The sequence below is a fragment of the Lagenorhynchus albirostris genome, chromosome 2, assembly GCF_949774975.1.
Source record: "Lagenorhynchus albirostris chromosome 2, mLagAlb1.1, whole genome shotgun sequence".
In the NCBI taxonomy this organism is placed as follows: Eukaryota; Metazoa; Chordata; class Mammalia; order Artiodactyla; family Delphinidae; genus Lagenorhynchus; species Lagenorhynchus albirostris.
The window spans coordinates 88,350,113-88,365,497 of record NC_083096.1 but is presented as its reverse complement, the minus strand read 5'-3'; the positions used below and the strand labels follow the sequence as shown (position 1 = coordinate 88,365,497).

At 45.9% G+C, this 15,385-nt stretch overlaps 1 protein-coding gene across 2 annotated transcripts in view; it reads left to right on the top strand.

Annotated features, from left to right (window-relative positions):
- The window catches only part of RAP1A (RAP1A, member of RAS oncogene family), a 78,260-nt gene extending 71,530 nt beyond the window's left edge, over window positions 1–6,730 (top strand). For both annotated transcript variants that reach the window (XM_060139351.1, XM_060139352.1), the window contains exon 8: window positions 2,702–6,730. The gene's annotated coding sequence lies outside the window, so the exon portion shown is untranslated. The remainder of the gene's footprint in view (window positions 1–2,701) is intronic.
- Window positions 6,731–15,385: the final 8,655 nt, after the last annotated feature.

The following is a 15,385-nucleotide window of genomic DNA, read 5'->3' as shown; positions in this document are numbered from 1 at the left end:
CATCTTCACTATCATTATTCTGAATTCTTTTTCTGGAAGGTTGCCTATCTCCACTTCATTTAGTTGTTTTTCTGGGGTTTTATCTTGTTCCTTCATCTGGTACATAGCCCTCTGCCTATTCATCTTGTCTGTCTTTCTGTGAATGTGGGTTTTGTTCCACAGGCTTCAGGATTGTAGTTCTTCTTGCTTCTGCTGTCTGCCCTGTGGTAGATGAAGCTGTCCTGTGCACTTTCTTGTACAAGTCTTTATGTACATGTGCATGCATTTCTGTTTGGTGTGTGTGTGTGTATGTGTGTGTGTGTGTGTGTATGAATGAAATGGCCAGACTATACACTATATATGTGGTAGCTTTGGTGGATACTGCTAAGAAATTTTTCCAAGTAGTTGTACCAGTTTACACACCTACTAGCAGTTTACTGAGTTCCACATCCTCCCCAAATTTGGTATTGTCAGTCTTTGTAACTTGAGCCATTCTGCTGGATGTGTGTTGGTATGTCAGTGTAGTTTTAGAAGTCATTTCCTCTCAGGTGTGGGTTGACGTCTTTCAAATGTTTCTTCTATAGGTCTGTAGGTAGTAGTCAACTTTAAGTACCACTTAAGTTTTCATTAAGTGAACCCATTGGAGAGAAATTAGTGGCCGCATTGAAGCTGCCTATCGCTGCCTATCACGTAAGCAACCAGGCCATGTGGGACCATTTGTTTTCCCTTAATTATATATTTAAATCCCCTGAACAGTTTTTACTTATGTTCATCAACTCTGTAAACATTACCATAAAAGAATACTTTCATGGAGTGGATTTATGATGTAATTTGATGCTAATTATGGGACTGTTACTAAACTGGGTCCGCTTAGAGGAGAGTTGGTTGTGCTAAAACTCTTGTAGGTCTCTTGGGTCTGTTTAGTAGATTACATCTTCTGGAGCATCAAATTAACTAATATGTGCTTCCTTAGAGATATGAATGAAACTCTCTTAGGGGAAACAACTGAGTAATTGTACCCCTTTTTGAAATGAAGTAGAGGGAAAATAGACAGAAAGGAGTAAAGGTCACAGATTGCCTCTGGATAGTGAGATTTTGGAAAAACAGCTTCTGGCCAAATGCTTGCTTAGGCTTTTAGTGAAATCTTGAGTCAGTAACTATAAATCATCAGCTCCTTGAAGGTGATTATTGTTAAAGTTGATAGTATTTGTGTTTCTTTAGGTAAGGGTACAAAGGTAGAAAAAAATGAGAACTCCAGTTCCTGTTCTGAAATGTATTTAACTCTTCTACAGTTAGTTGTCTGGCTTTTTTTTTTTTTTGGGCTGCTTTGGTTCTTCGTTGCTGTGCATGGGCTTTCTCTAGTTGCGGCGAGCGGGGGCTACTCTTCGTTGTGGTGTGCAGGCCTCTCATTGTGGTGGCTTCTCTTGTTGTGGAGCGTGGGCTTCAGTAGTTGTGGCACATGGGCTCAGTAGTTGTGGCTTGCAGGCTCTAGAGTGCGGGGCTCAGTAGTTGTGGCGCACAGGCTTCGTTGCTCCATGGCATGTAGGATCTTCCCGGACCAGGGCTTGAACCCGTGTCCCCTGCATTGGCAGGCGGATTCTTAACCAGTGCACTACCAGGGAAGCCCCTGACTGGCTCATTTTTATCATTATCTTAGCTGACCCTCGTTTAATGTCCAGTTCTCAGAAAATGTCCTTTTAGCTTATGTCTAAAGGAAGAGGTGCCGTCTCCTGGCCTATTGGGCAGATTCATTCACGTACACCCTACAGTGTACTACTATGAGTGTTACCTTAGAGGAAAGAAATCTTGACCTAAATCTAGAAATAAGACTTTCATCCTGGTTGCATAAATTCTTAGGCTCTGATAGGTAATTCAGCTTACAATATATTTAATGTTACCTGAGATCTCTGTGCATATTTGATAATACCAAATAATAGGTCACTTAGTAATCAGAATACTTTGCAGAGCATTTTGCTGTGATTATAGACTTTAAGTGCTATGTTGATCCCATTTAAGAAGTACTGAGATATGGAATAAATTTAAATAGCCACTATAAATGGTTTTAGTAAGGGTATGTGAACCTTAAGGGCAGCTTACCTAGCCCTAGCCGTTAGGCAAAATCATACTGAAGCGTGTTAGTCTCTTTCTAATATGTCCTACTTTTTTAAACTGAGGAAAAATTCATCTTCAGGAAATTATTCCTTTAACCTAATTCTTTTCTGCTGAGCAGTAAACCTAACTTTGAGTCTTCTGCCCTTGAAAATGGGCATCAGCTCTTTCTGTATCGTTTCTTCTTGTCCTAGCCTGAATTGGAATAGGTAACCCTAATATAAATAATCATAAAATGGTTGAATAAAGAATTTCCATTGGGAAGTTGATGCAGGCATGAGTTGTTTCCTTAGTGGAAAAGGAACCTTTAAAAATAAGATGATACTGGGGTAGAAATGAAATAATCACTGTTTTCCTCTTTACAGACAGGACTGCCAGATATATTGTGAAACACTAAGTACAATAAAACTATTTTTTAAACATTTTTAAAGGGAGTTTAAAATAGCCTTGTTACTATATATGTTTAATATAATTTAGTTATCTAATAATGATCAGCCAAAATCATTATTTCTCTCTGTATTATTATGTATCTACTTACTTACTATCATCTTCTGACATCAAGGTTAACCATATATATCAGTATATATATATCTGTATCTATTCAATGTTCTAGATTACAGGAATGAAGAACTGTTGCCTAATTGGAAAGTGCCAGCATTCCAGACTTCAAAAAATAAATCTGAAGAGGCTTCTCCTGTTTTATATATTATGTGAAGAGTTTAGATCTTATATTGGTTTGCACAAGTTCCCTGGAGAAAAGAATTGCTCTGTGTATATCTCTTGGAAAATAAGACAATAGTATTTCTCCTTTGCAATAGCAGTTATAACAGATGTGAAAATAAATATACTTGACTCTAATATGATTATACAAAAGAGCATGGATGCATTTCAAATGTTAGATATTGCTACTATAATCAAATGATTTCATATTGACCTTTTTATCATGTTTCCTCCCTGTCAAGCACTAAAAAGTTGAACCATTATACTTTATATCTGTAATGATATAGATTATGAAAATTTCCCCTCAGACTCATTGCAGCAGATAACTTTTTTGAGTCATTGACTTCATTTTATATTTAAAAAATTATGAAATATCATTCTGTCATTATATTCTAATTAAAATTGTTTGTGCATAATGCTTTGGAAAAATGGGTCTTTTATAGAGAAAAAAACTGGGATAACTGATTTCTATGGCTTTCAAAGCTAAAATATATAATATACTAAACCACCTCTAATATTGCTTCTTGTGTTTTACTGTCAGATTAAATTACAGCTTTTATGGATGATTAAATTTTAGTACATTTTCATTTGGTTTGTGTGTTTTTGTTATTGTTTATAGATTTAAGGCCTTTATTTTATAATGATCACATTGTTTTAAATGCAGCAGTAGCTCCTTCCTGGCTGGTACCTGCAGAACACTTGGCTTTAAACCCCTAAGTAAATGGTGATTTCTCTACAAACAGACCTCGCACTTTCTGTTCTATATATATTTATTCCTATTATACAGTAAAATACATCAGACTACATACAATAGTTTTGTATATTCTCTCTTGATCTTAAAGATTGTATCTTATTGAATAAAATATCCCACTGTGTATTATTTTTATATGTAAAAAGATAAGTTTAATACTGTATCAGGGTTTAACTTTTACTACTTCAAATCTTCCACAGGTTGTAATTTCAAGGGAATCATTTTGCCATTGTTAATTTGTTGAGTATAAGTCCACCAATGAAATGTTATGTAAATATTTTCAAGTTTGCTTTATAATAGATCGAAGAATCTAAGAGAAGTGGGTAAAAGTGAAAAAGCATATAAAGGATGTGTCAGTTGCTTTTTCTTCAACTGTATATGAAGTAGTATAGTGGTAGTCATATGGAAAAGATTGCTAAGTTAAATTTTTAGCTGGCTATATAGTGGTGCTTTTCCTTTCCTTCCCAGTTTTTTTTTTTCTGTTTTTTACAAAAAGTGGGGCTTAAGTAGGACATGGACCTAGGGTGATATGACTTATGTACACCATAGAGGTAGAGCAAAACAGCTTGTTAGCCACTTAAGTGCTAGAGAAGGAAAGAAACAAGCTTAGGAAACCCTGTGCCTTGTCCCTGAATGTTGAGGAGGAAACCAGTCCTAGAAAGTCTAAATCATTGCTCAGGGATCTAGATGCTGTCTCGTTGCAACTAGGTGTGAAGTAGTGTTCATGCCTTGTTGAGACTTCCTAGGAGTGTGGTCAGCCCCATCAGTTACTAAATTGAAATTTAAAGGTCAGATTTCAAATGTAATCTCTGACCAACCTGAGAAAATGTTAAAATATTGTAAAAAGAAAATTTGGAAATTGTATTCTTTTAAGTTTCTAATAAACTTAGTTACCTAATACTTACCTTCTACTGATTCAGTTATACATATGTCTGGGACTGAGGGGCCAAAAATCTCATAAATGCAATAAATTAAAAAAAAAAATAAGTGAAGCATTAGGGCCAGTCTGTCCAGGTCAGTGTAGCATATTTTAAGGTCCTCTAAAGTCATTCTGCTTTGAAACTCACCTCTCAAACATTCCTTTGGACTTAAAATCATAGATAACCATCTCATAAGCGAGCAAACATTTCTAAATATTACCTGTTACATAGATTGTGTCGTTATTTGCCAGATTAAGTAGGAATTATTTTAAGTAAGAAGAACTCCCAAGTTACAGTCTGCTTGACTAGGAGCATAACTTGATGTCCTCTGTTTTAGGACATGGTAGGAAAAGACGACAGGTACTGGATTTCTTTGTTACATCTTACACAGTCTACTTGGGATAAAGGTAGAACTGTGAGGAAAAATGCCCTTGTGGCACACAGTAGTGTGCAGAGCAGGACCAGCTGAATTCAGAGACATGCATTGTTATCTCAAAGAAGTCTGCCATTGCTGAGCAAGATGGAAAGGTATCCTGTCAGAAAGTGAGATAGGTGTGCTTTATATTGTCCCTATGTGAAGTCCTTAGTCTTGGTTCCAGAGGGGAGGGTGCCTGAAAATACGATATATTTTTATAGCAGAAAAATCAAAAAGTCCTCAAGGATATTATATGAATCTCATATGGTGAATATTGAAGAACTGACGCCGTATCAGTATTTATGGCTATTTAAAGTATATTAACTTTGGTTATATGAGTAATATCTACTTTAAAGGAGGCTTGATGTCACAGTCGGTAGTTTGCTTTTTTCCACTAGAATACGAACAACTTTAATGGCTTCATAGTGTCCCCAAACAATCTTAGTTTTGGAAACTAAGTTAATACATAATCTATAATTTTACCCTCCACCAGGGGGAGCTTCAGTATCAGTTAACACTTCTACCATTGAATTAAAAGTAGATATTCAAGCCATCTATTCTATAAATACTGTGTGCCTCACAAAGAGGTGTGAAGGCCCTCCCTCAAGAGTTTGCAGTTTAATTGGGCAGAGAAGATATAAGAAATTCGTCAGAGATATGAATAGCATTGTAATTCATTGAACTGTGGCCACAGGGCAAATTCTCTTAGGAATGTTTAGAGAGAGATGGATATTGGTGTGTTTTTCTCTTCCCTACAACTTTGAACGAACCTGTATTTGGCAGCTTGGTTTGCCATCATAGCCGGCTGCCTTTTACTCCTTGGTGAAACCGTGTGCATCTTTGGAGTTAGAATGTACTTGGAAAAAGTCAATCCTTGGGAAGATACTGATCTTTATTACCAACTTTATGAACATAGGTTACTTGGTCTGAGGCTGCTTTTCTCCACATATGAACATTCTGCATTTTCTGGACCTGCCCAATTTCAAATAGTTTGCCTCATTATCCTCATAGGTACACATATATTTGTCAGTTCACGTATCCGATTTTTGTTTTCAGGACTGAGGGACAGAAAGATACAAAGATTACCTCAGTATTTTCCTTTGTAAGCAATCATAGTAGAATGTTAGAGGGCATAAAATACACTCATAAATATGTGTGTAGTGAAACCAAAGTGTGAAGAAATTGTCAGGTATTCGGAGGAGGAAAATAACTTGTAAAATAACCTTTTGTTTTGTTTGGGTCTTGTACTTATTTAAGGTGCTACTTAAATGTGTGTTAAAATAGCCCCTCTTGACTCAGCTCCAAACTTAAAAGGGCAGAGTGGTTTGGGTGCTTGTCCAGGATCTGGAAGGAGCCCATCTTGCCGGGGAGGAAATGAATGTGAGCTTTGAGGCAGTCTAACCACCCAGCTTTTAGCATTTCTATTCCCCAAAAATGTAAAAACATGCAAGTTATTCTTGAAAATGTAGCATAGACATTGCATTGAACATGGATTTTTCTTACTATAACTTCATCTTGGGTTTGTTGAATGTGTTGAATGTGTAGTGCACTTATTTAATGCCATATCTTGCTTAAATACTCTTGTTGAGAACAGCTGGAGACTTTGAACTGGGTGCCTAGTTCTGTTTTCTGGGAGGCAACATGGATTCTGTTTTGCAGACGTCAACAAGAGCTTTAAAAGTGAATTGGGGATGCAAGTTCTTTGGCTTGTTAAGAAGCTTCCTGTGGTTCTGGGCCCAAGGTGTGACATACATTTCCTGCTAATCGCTTCTCTTAAGAAGCATGGGCTTGGCTGTTCGTTTGGAGGAAAAACCTTAATAAACCTTCCCATTTTAAGCAGTGATGTGACTCTTATTTTGAGCTGTTGTTTTCAGTGCATTTTTTTAAACTTAACCAAATGCAAGTTCTTGTGCCTACTTTTAACCATGTAAAAGTTCTTGTAGGGTTTACAAAGCAGAACAAGGCATGATCCTTATAGGCCTACCAGCAAATAGTTATTGTGCCTCTACTGTATGCCAGGTGCTGGTCTGCGTGTTGGGGCTACATCGGGGAATAATACAAACCAAAATCCCTTCATCCCTTCCCTCGTGGAGTTTCTGGCAGGTGGCAAAAGCTGTGTGTGTGTGTGTGTGTGTGTGTGTACTATGCAGAAGAGTTAAGCAGTGTAAAGGGGCAGGAGTGCTGGGCAGAAGGAATGTGGTGGTAGTGGGTCACAGGTTTAGGTTTCACTGAAGTTGCTCTTGCATAAATATTGGAAATATGTAGCCCATACACCTGCCTGGGGGAAAGCACAGCCTTCCACGCAGTGGGAAAGGTCTGCAGATGCCATAAGGTGGACATATGCCTGGTGTGTTGAAGGATCAGCAAGGAGGCCAGTGTGGCTGGAGCAGAGGGATCAAGGAGGAGAGTAATAGGAGGTAACAGAGAGGCAGTGGGATGGGGGAAGACACTGCCTTCCGCATTTACTGAGTGGAGTCCACGAAAGAGCTTTTGGCAGAGGATAAAACCTGGTCTGACTCGGCCTACCATAAGGAATACTATTTAGGAATAGCCTATAGAGGGCCCAGGATGGAAGCAGAGAGGCCAGTTAGGGTACTGAATAATCAGGTAGGAAAGTGGAGCCAACAGGAAATGCTGACACATGGAGAGAGAGAGAAAGAGAGTGTGAGTGTGTGTGTGTGTGTGAGAGAGAGAGAGAGAGAGAGAGTCAAAGATGACTCCAAGATTTTTGGCCAGTAAGGTAGTGAAGATTATGACAGGAGCGGGTTTGGAAGGGGCAGAGGGAGGGGGTCAGGAATTCGACTTTGAACATACTAAGTGTGAAAAGTGTGTCACATTCTAGAGTTGTACAATAGGTGGTTGGATATGAGTCTGGAATTCAGAGGAAGAGGTCTGGACAGGAGGCTTACATTTAATATTTAAGAACATGAAGCTGAATAGGATCACCAGGGTTGAGTATAGACAGAAGCGATCCAAGGATTCTGTCATGAGGTTGGGAGACGAAGAATTAGCAAAGGAGAACACGGAGGTCACTGGTGACCTTGACGGGCTGTCTGTCAGTGGAGTGGTAGGGGACAGTGTCTGGAGTAGGTGTAGGAGAAAACAGAAAGAAAGACAGTGGAGATGTCAGGCATGGATTACTGTTGAGCTGGATGAAACAGTGCATGTTTGTGTGCTAATAGGAGTGGTCCACTGAGGAGGCGTGTAAGGGAAGAAGCTGACCCAGATAGGAGCATGGGCGGCTACAGTGGCAGAAGGCAAACAGTATGTGGGATAGAAACTGGTAGGTTACAAAGAACTAATAAAAGGTACCATGAAGAAGTTTTAAGCAAAGTAGCATGAGACAGAAGAGACAGATGCTTTCTGTTCTGGGAGATCTGAAATGCTTCCAGAGAGGGGAGTTGCACCAGGCTTTAAAGGGTGGAATTTTCAACAGGTGTTACAGGCAGATTGCAGGAAAAAGCAAGCGCAGGAAACAGGAACCAGGAGTGATCTAGTTTCAGTTGGTGTTAATGTGGAGAGAAGAGGCTGGAGCCCTATCATGACAGGCCTTGAAACAAGAAGTCAGCAACTAGTAGGTTGAGCTAAGCAAATAACAAGCGCATAGCATCCTCTGGGTGAGACTTGGAGAGGACAGGGATGGGGGGATTTCAGAAGTGAGGAGGATTGGCAATTTCGAGGTTATAAGGCCTACTCCCCACGGATTCTAGTGGTCTTCCCAGGCTTCATATCGCACTCCATTTTCCCTCTTTCTCTAACGACGATGATCTCTGAGGCTTATCGTTGTGATCATTCCCAAACACACGCTCTGTTTAGAAGGGAACCAGCATTAACACTTTGGCACTCCAAGATGTTAGGGAGGATTTAAGAGAAAAGGCTTTTTTTTTTTGCTCTGTATTCCTCTGCTTCACTTGACATAATTCTCCCCTCAGACCCTTTGGTACCTACAGGGTGGGTAATTAGTTCCCACCTTCACACCCTCCCAAGTTTTCCTTTCTTTACTGTTACTTCACAGCAGGAGACAGCAGCCCCTCTGGCCCTTCAGCCCCTTCCTTTCCCTGGGGATCTACCATTTTGATTAAGAAGGCTCTTTTCCTTAATCCACTCCTATTGGGTAGGTGCCAACTTTCCCACCAAGACCCCATCATTCAGGCCTTCCCTTGCGGGTGAAAGCCAAGCCACACTTCCGTAGCCCCCGTCTCCCTTGCCCTTTGCATCACTAGTATCTCTCTAGGTGGGTGGGTTGGGGAGTTTGAAGGAGCGGCGTTAAGCATGCAGTCTTCCCATTACGGAAAGTAGGACTTGGAATTGTGGGATTAGGCACTGGGCCCTGTCTGCCTTGCCTGGGAGGGGATACATTTAATGGAGAAGTTTAAAGAAGATATTTGATCCCTATGTTCCCTGTAGGGTCCCGAAGCCAAGACCAGGAGCTTTGGAATTCTTCGGGCCTTTGAAATCACTGATACAGTCCCCTAACCCCGTATTTTCTGGAATATAAATTGACTTATTTGAACAGATGCTTGGAACCTCAGATCGGGGATTCTAACACCTGCTTGAGTCAGTCTGCGCAGTGCTCCCTGTGATGAGGAGGAAGCTCCCTAGGCCCGTCCCTAGGCAGTGCACGTAGGAGGCTTTGAGTGACTACTTGGTGGCCGTCCGGGATGAAGTCACCAGCCTTGGCACTTCTGCCTGAGGAGCAGAGTCTATGCAGGGATTTCAGTTGCTGTACTTGAACACTATTTGGAGGAACCTCCAAATGTTGCTACTTCTTGCTTTTAGAAAACTTTTTATGCCTGATACCCTCCCCTTTCCCACCACTTCTACACAAACGACTGATATGCATGCTGCCTTGCTGGGAGACAATGTCTGGAGTGTGGCCAGTAGTGGGGCTGGAGGGAGGGAAGGCGCTGAGCACCCAGCTCTCAACTTCCTTCCCCCTTGCCCCACCCTGACCCTCCACAATCACAATGGGGGAAGCAGAATCTAGCAGACTCGATGTCCCCAGCAGGGGCGGGGATCCCTGGCAAAGCAGGTTAAGAAAAACTCCTATGGTAGGGTAAGGCTGGGGCCAGATGTTGCCAAAAAGGACAAGGGGATGAGTCAGGTCAGGACGACCTGTTGGGAGGGAGCAAGTAGAAGGGGATAAAACTTGGAGGCTGGGGTAAAAGCGATGTCCTCCAGGATGGAAAGAGGGAGCCACTGGGATTGAGCAGGCATGGAAGACAAGTGGCTGCGGCCATCTGCAGGACCTGAGCTCTGGGCGGCCGGATGACAGCATGCCAGGAGCAGGGAGCTGGGTGGGAGGGGGAGGGCCAGGGCTCCTCAAACAGCCCGTGTTACAGTAGGATTGGCCTGGAAAGCTAGGGTGGAGACGCCAAAGCAACGGGCCAGAGACAGGGCACCACACAACAGCTTGGGGAGGGGGGCTCAGGTTGGGGAGTTTATTCTCTTGAAAGTGATGTTGGCCCCAGCTCCCCTCTCCTGGGAAGTGGACTGAGGAGTTGAGTGAGAAGTGGGCCTGGGGAGGCAGCTGAGGGGCCTTGACTGCTGGTCTTGCCTAAAGCAGGAGATGCAGGAGCCGGGCTCAGCAGAGGGTTCACTCTGAGGAGTGGAGGTCACGTCGAGAGCCTTGTGCTCCGCGGTGCTGGAGGTACAGGAGTGGTGGGAGGGGAGTTGCTAGGGTGACTTACAGAGTAAGTCCTGTGGTTGGGTACAGGCACAGATAAAGCCCCTGGGGAGGGCTTCGCAGAGGAGATGCCCTCTGAACTGCAGAGTGAAAGGTGCGTTAACAGGTCAGCCGGTCAGAGGCAGTGGGGAAACAGCAATGCAAAGACCTAGAGGCATAAAAACCCCAAGCTTGGAGCAACGTGCTCACCTCCCTGGAGCGTCAAGTTGGGGGGTGGGAAGTGCCCAGAAGTAAGGCTGAGAAAGTCTGTTGGGTCTGTTGGGAAGGACTGGGCCTCCAGACACCCACGGAAGACAGGCCCAATGAGGATGAAGTCACAGGATCTTGAAGACACTTCCTTCACCTCCTCTGTCCTCCCAGAGCCCAGGCAGCATTTCCTTGCAGCTGCGGGCCCTCGGTCGGCAGGGGGAGGTGAGGAAGGGGCCTGAGGGGGAGGCACAGGAGGAAAGGGAAAGCAGCCAGCCAGGGGAGTAACATGTGCAGAGCGGGGGAAACCGGGAAACAAAACCTGATTCTTCCCTTGGATGGGGGCACCTCCCCCAAAAACCAGGTGGCATCTGCTGTGCCTGAACCCGCCCCCCGCCCCACCCCGGCCAGTGGGAAGAACTAGGGGGCAGGGCGGAGAGCCCAGAGCTGGGTCGTGGTGGGCTTCTGCCGGAGGTGCAGAGCACGCAGGAGGGCATTTTTGGCAGTGATTCCTATGCCCCCGGAGCAGGGTGGCTGTCTTGAGGGATGGGTCCAGAGGGGCGTACAGGGAGTGGATTCGGTGGAGTGGAAGCCAGGGAGCGGAAGCGCGGCAGCTGTGGCCTGAGACCTGGTGGAGAGTCAGAGACCCTGCTCCCTCCCGGACCCAGGGCCCAGCCTGGCCAAGATACAGGGAAAAGGCGGAGTGTGAGGTGCAGTCATGGCTCCCTGCCAGATTATTTTTGCCCCAAGTGTTGTGCTGAGGAGTAGGTGCCCGAGAAGGGCTCCCTCCCTCTTTGTTCCTTGGCGGCCTCTCTGACCAGTAACACAAAGATGATTTCAGAGAGCGATGCGGGTGAGAGTGTGGGGTGGCGACACTGACTCCTCAAAACCATCAGAACTTGGCTCGTCCACCTCTCTAGTCCTTGCCAGGAATGCGTGGGCCCTGAGGGTTTACTGTGAGGGAGCGGGCTGGGGTGGGGGTGCTCCCTAGAGCACATCCTCAGGCAGTGGGGGGTCTTCAAGCATCATTCCTGAGCTCAGCCTATGCTGCTGCCCCTCCGTACCCAGCCCCCTACACACGTGCACACACATATCCTTCCACGGAAAAGTGTAAATTGTTTGCCATTTGGCAAATAGCCCATCCGGGTAATATTTTTACAATGTACAAAAACATGTTCACACTTATTGTCTTCTCTGATCCTTGTTACAGTTCTGTGAGGTAATGGGGCCAGAAGAGCAGACCAAGGCTCTGAGAAAGCTGTTCTTGATCTTTCATTGTTTTTGGCCCTCGGTCACTTGGTCCGCGCCTGAAGTGACGGTCACTCATCTGATACATACTGAGCTTCTGCTGGGTTCTAGAGGCCGAGGTGCCTCACGTCCTTCACATCTCACAGCAGCCCTGCGTTTTCGCCGTTTCACACCAAGAACAGTGAGGCTCAGGGAGGTTAAGCCACCCACTGTAGCTTACACAGTGACGGGCAAGTGGGTCTCCTATCCTGTTTGACTCCGGAATCCAGTGCCCATGCCCGGGTACCAGCAGAAGCGCCGTGACTGCCCTGGCTGGGGAAGGCACCTGGCGGGCACTGAGAGCCAGATACCTGCCGAGAGACAGGCTGTGCTCCCGCTTTAGGGAGGCCCTGTAGGAAGTGTTGCTGTGACTCGGGAAAGATGGGGGCGCCCTGCTTGCCACAGCGCTCTGCGGAACAGGGCCACGTGGCGGGGACAGAGCTGAGCCAGGTCTCTGGTCCTCGGGGCAAGTTTGAGTTTGGCTCTCCACCTGAGGGGTGGTGCAGCGGAAGTGCTTGAGGAAGAGGGACCCTCTGGGCAAGAGGGGTCCCAGGGCTGAAGGGATGGGAAGAGAAAGGGACTAGGCAGGCCCTCCGGCCACAGGGACTCTTCTAGCTCCTGCTTGTAGCCAGGGATCATCTACAGACACACTCTGGTCTCAGGGCCACAGAGAAGCAGGTGGGGTCCCAAGCAGATGCCTGAGCCAATCGGGACCCCGGTACCTGCCAGGGAAGTGGGCCAGGTGTGAGGCGGACCCCATGCCAGGGAGGGTATCAAATGAACTTCCAGCTTATTTGCATGTCCTAATTAACCATAAAATGAGCCCCAGGGGCAGCATTAAGCTGTCAATTTCTCTCGGCTTCCTTCCACTACTTCCCCTCACACATGGCTCCCCCCCCACATTCCTGTATCACTTAGGCCGCACGCATTCCCTCCCATTCACCTCTCCCCTCAGCGTCAGTAAAATAGTCTCCATCATTTTCCTGGCAGGAGCCCAAAAGGGGACGGAGAAGGAAAAATAATGGGGGTGGGGGGACACATATGAATCGGCCCTAATCTTTCATCATCAAAGCACGGGACGGGGCACTACATCAGCCCTGTCAAGACCCGGGCAAAATTCCGCCACTGGCAGCCAGCATTCCATTTATTCTCCATGCGTGGATAATGCGGGGAGGATGGGTTTTGTTGTTGTTCCTCTTGACTTGGCTTTGGAGTAAATATGGACAGTTTGTGGGGCGGTGTGAAAAGCGCAAGCCTGCAAGTCAGCTGGAACTATTTCAATCCCAGCTCTGGCACTGGGACCCTCGGCAAGTTGCTAAACTTCTCTGAGCCTCTCCATGTGAAATAGGAGTAACAGCAGCTATTTCCCGAATGTGGTAAGAAGGAAATAAGAGCACGAAGCAGGCAGTGCCCAACACCTGCGAATTTTGTGGCAGCATGTGTCACTCATTGTTTTGTTCTGGCCCAAGTTGCAGTGAGTTTTCATTCCCTTGGATCCCTTCTGGCTAACCTTTGGGTTAAGAGTTTCTTCTTTCTTCCTACTGGACCCCTTGAGTCAGGAACTGGGTCCTTGTCATTGCTCTGTTCTTAGTTCCTATCACAACGCCTGGCACTGGGAAGTGTTCAGAAAGTTTTGTTCAGTTGGTCTGAATCGCAATGACTGTCCACAAAACTGATGCGTCACAGATGAATGGCCAAGAGGTGACCTGGTTTCCTGTAGGATCATTCCTGACTCGGAGCTGGTGCCTTCTTGAGTAACTGATGGGTAGCTTCTCCCCCATCCAGCAGCCCATGGCTCCCTCCTCTCCAGACTCAGCGATTCAGTGGGTGGGATCTTCACACACACACATTCTACACGTGTGCAAACACACACACATCACTCCACCACCCGAGGCAGCCACAGCCGATGGGCTTTCACCCAGGATGGATTTCAGGTTTCTGTGGGGAGACAGGAAGGATGGGCAGGGGCTTCCTCCTCCAGAAAGGGCTAGCTCGGTTGGTAAACTCCAGGGAGACACGAGGAAAGTACAGGCTTTGGAGCCAGACATCCCTCTGTTTCAAATCCTGGTTCTTTCATTTGCTAGTAACCTCATATGGGCAGCTTACAGGACCCCTCAGAGCCTCCACTGAATTACCAGGTATTAACAATACCTTCTGGGGTCATTTTGAAGTTTGAAACACGTGTGCACACTGCCTGGCCAATAGCCATTGTGCGCGCACACACACACACAAAAATTAATAAGCACCTTTCCTCTTGTAGCTTCTGCCACTGAAAACTACACATCTACCATTTGACTGTGTGGGAATTTGAGGGTGACCCTAATCGCTTCCCAACTAGAGCTGTGGGGCTGTTCACTCTAAGCCCCCTCCCTCCATCTCTGCCCCCAGGGGTCCAGGATGCAGGAAGAGCCTTTCTTGTTATTTTTTCCTCTACAATTTGGTATTAAATGCTCTGAGGGCGGGAAGGCGGCTTGCCTCTAATTGCAGCTGTCACTCCCCATCAGGCAGAGGGGAGTTCAGCCAGGAGGAGGTGAGGGAGGAGAAACGGATTGCCCTGCTGGTCAGGCTCGGCCCAAACAGGGACCCGCATTGTCTTTTCCCAGCCAGTGGGCGTTCCCTGCCAGGGTGGGAGGGACAGGCAGGCGGGCCCTGGATCTGGCAGCGTTGCTCTCCGGGCCACGTGCCCAGCACGGCTTTAGGTGTAGCCACGGGTGCCGGAGCTGAGCTGCTGCCCCTCCACCCTGGGTTGTCCTGGACAAGGTGGGAAGATGAGGCCAAAGGCATTTTAAAATGAGTGCGTATTTCTTCTTGGCTCACCTTGCCTCACTGGTGAATTCCCATGTTCTTGTGCCCTGGGTGGAGGTTCTGAGCTGGAGACAGGGTGTTGGGGAAGGAGTGTGTGTGATTCCAGGGCCCGGCGTCTGTTCTTCAGTCAGCCCCTGCCTGCGGCCTGTACTTGGACAGGTAGCACATCCAGGCTTACTTCCTCATCTGGAAAATGGGGATAATACCTGCCTTTCTCGCCCATTTACGAAGGAGATAATGGATATGAGATAATGGATATGAAAAGGCTTTCAGACGTTTAACGTGCTATACAAATAGTAGCTTTCCTTTCCTGTGCTTCTGGAAAGGCTTGGGGCTTCCCCAAGCACTCCTTATACACACTCCTTAGTCAGCCGTTTCTCAGGGTCCAGGGATGGGCTGAAATCTCAAGGGCAACAGAAGCGGGTGGGAATTTGCCTCTCTGCTCCCACTCCCAGGAGGGCCAGGCTTTACTACCTGTGCCTGGAGCAGCGCTTTGCCAAGGAAGCAAACAGTTATGAGGCTGGGGA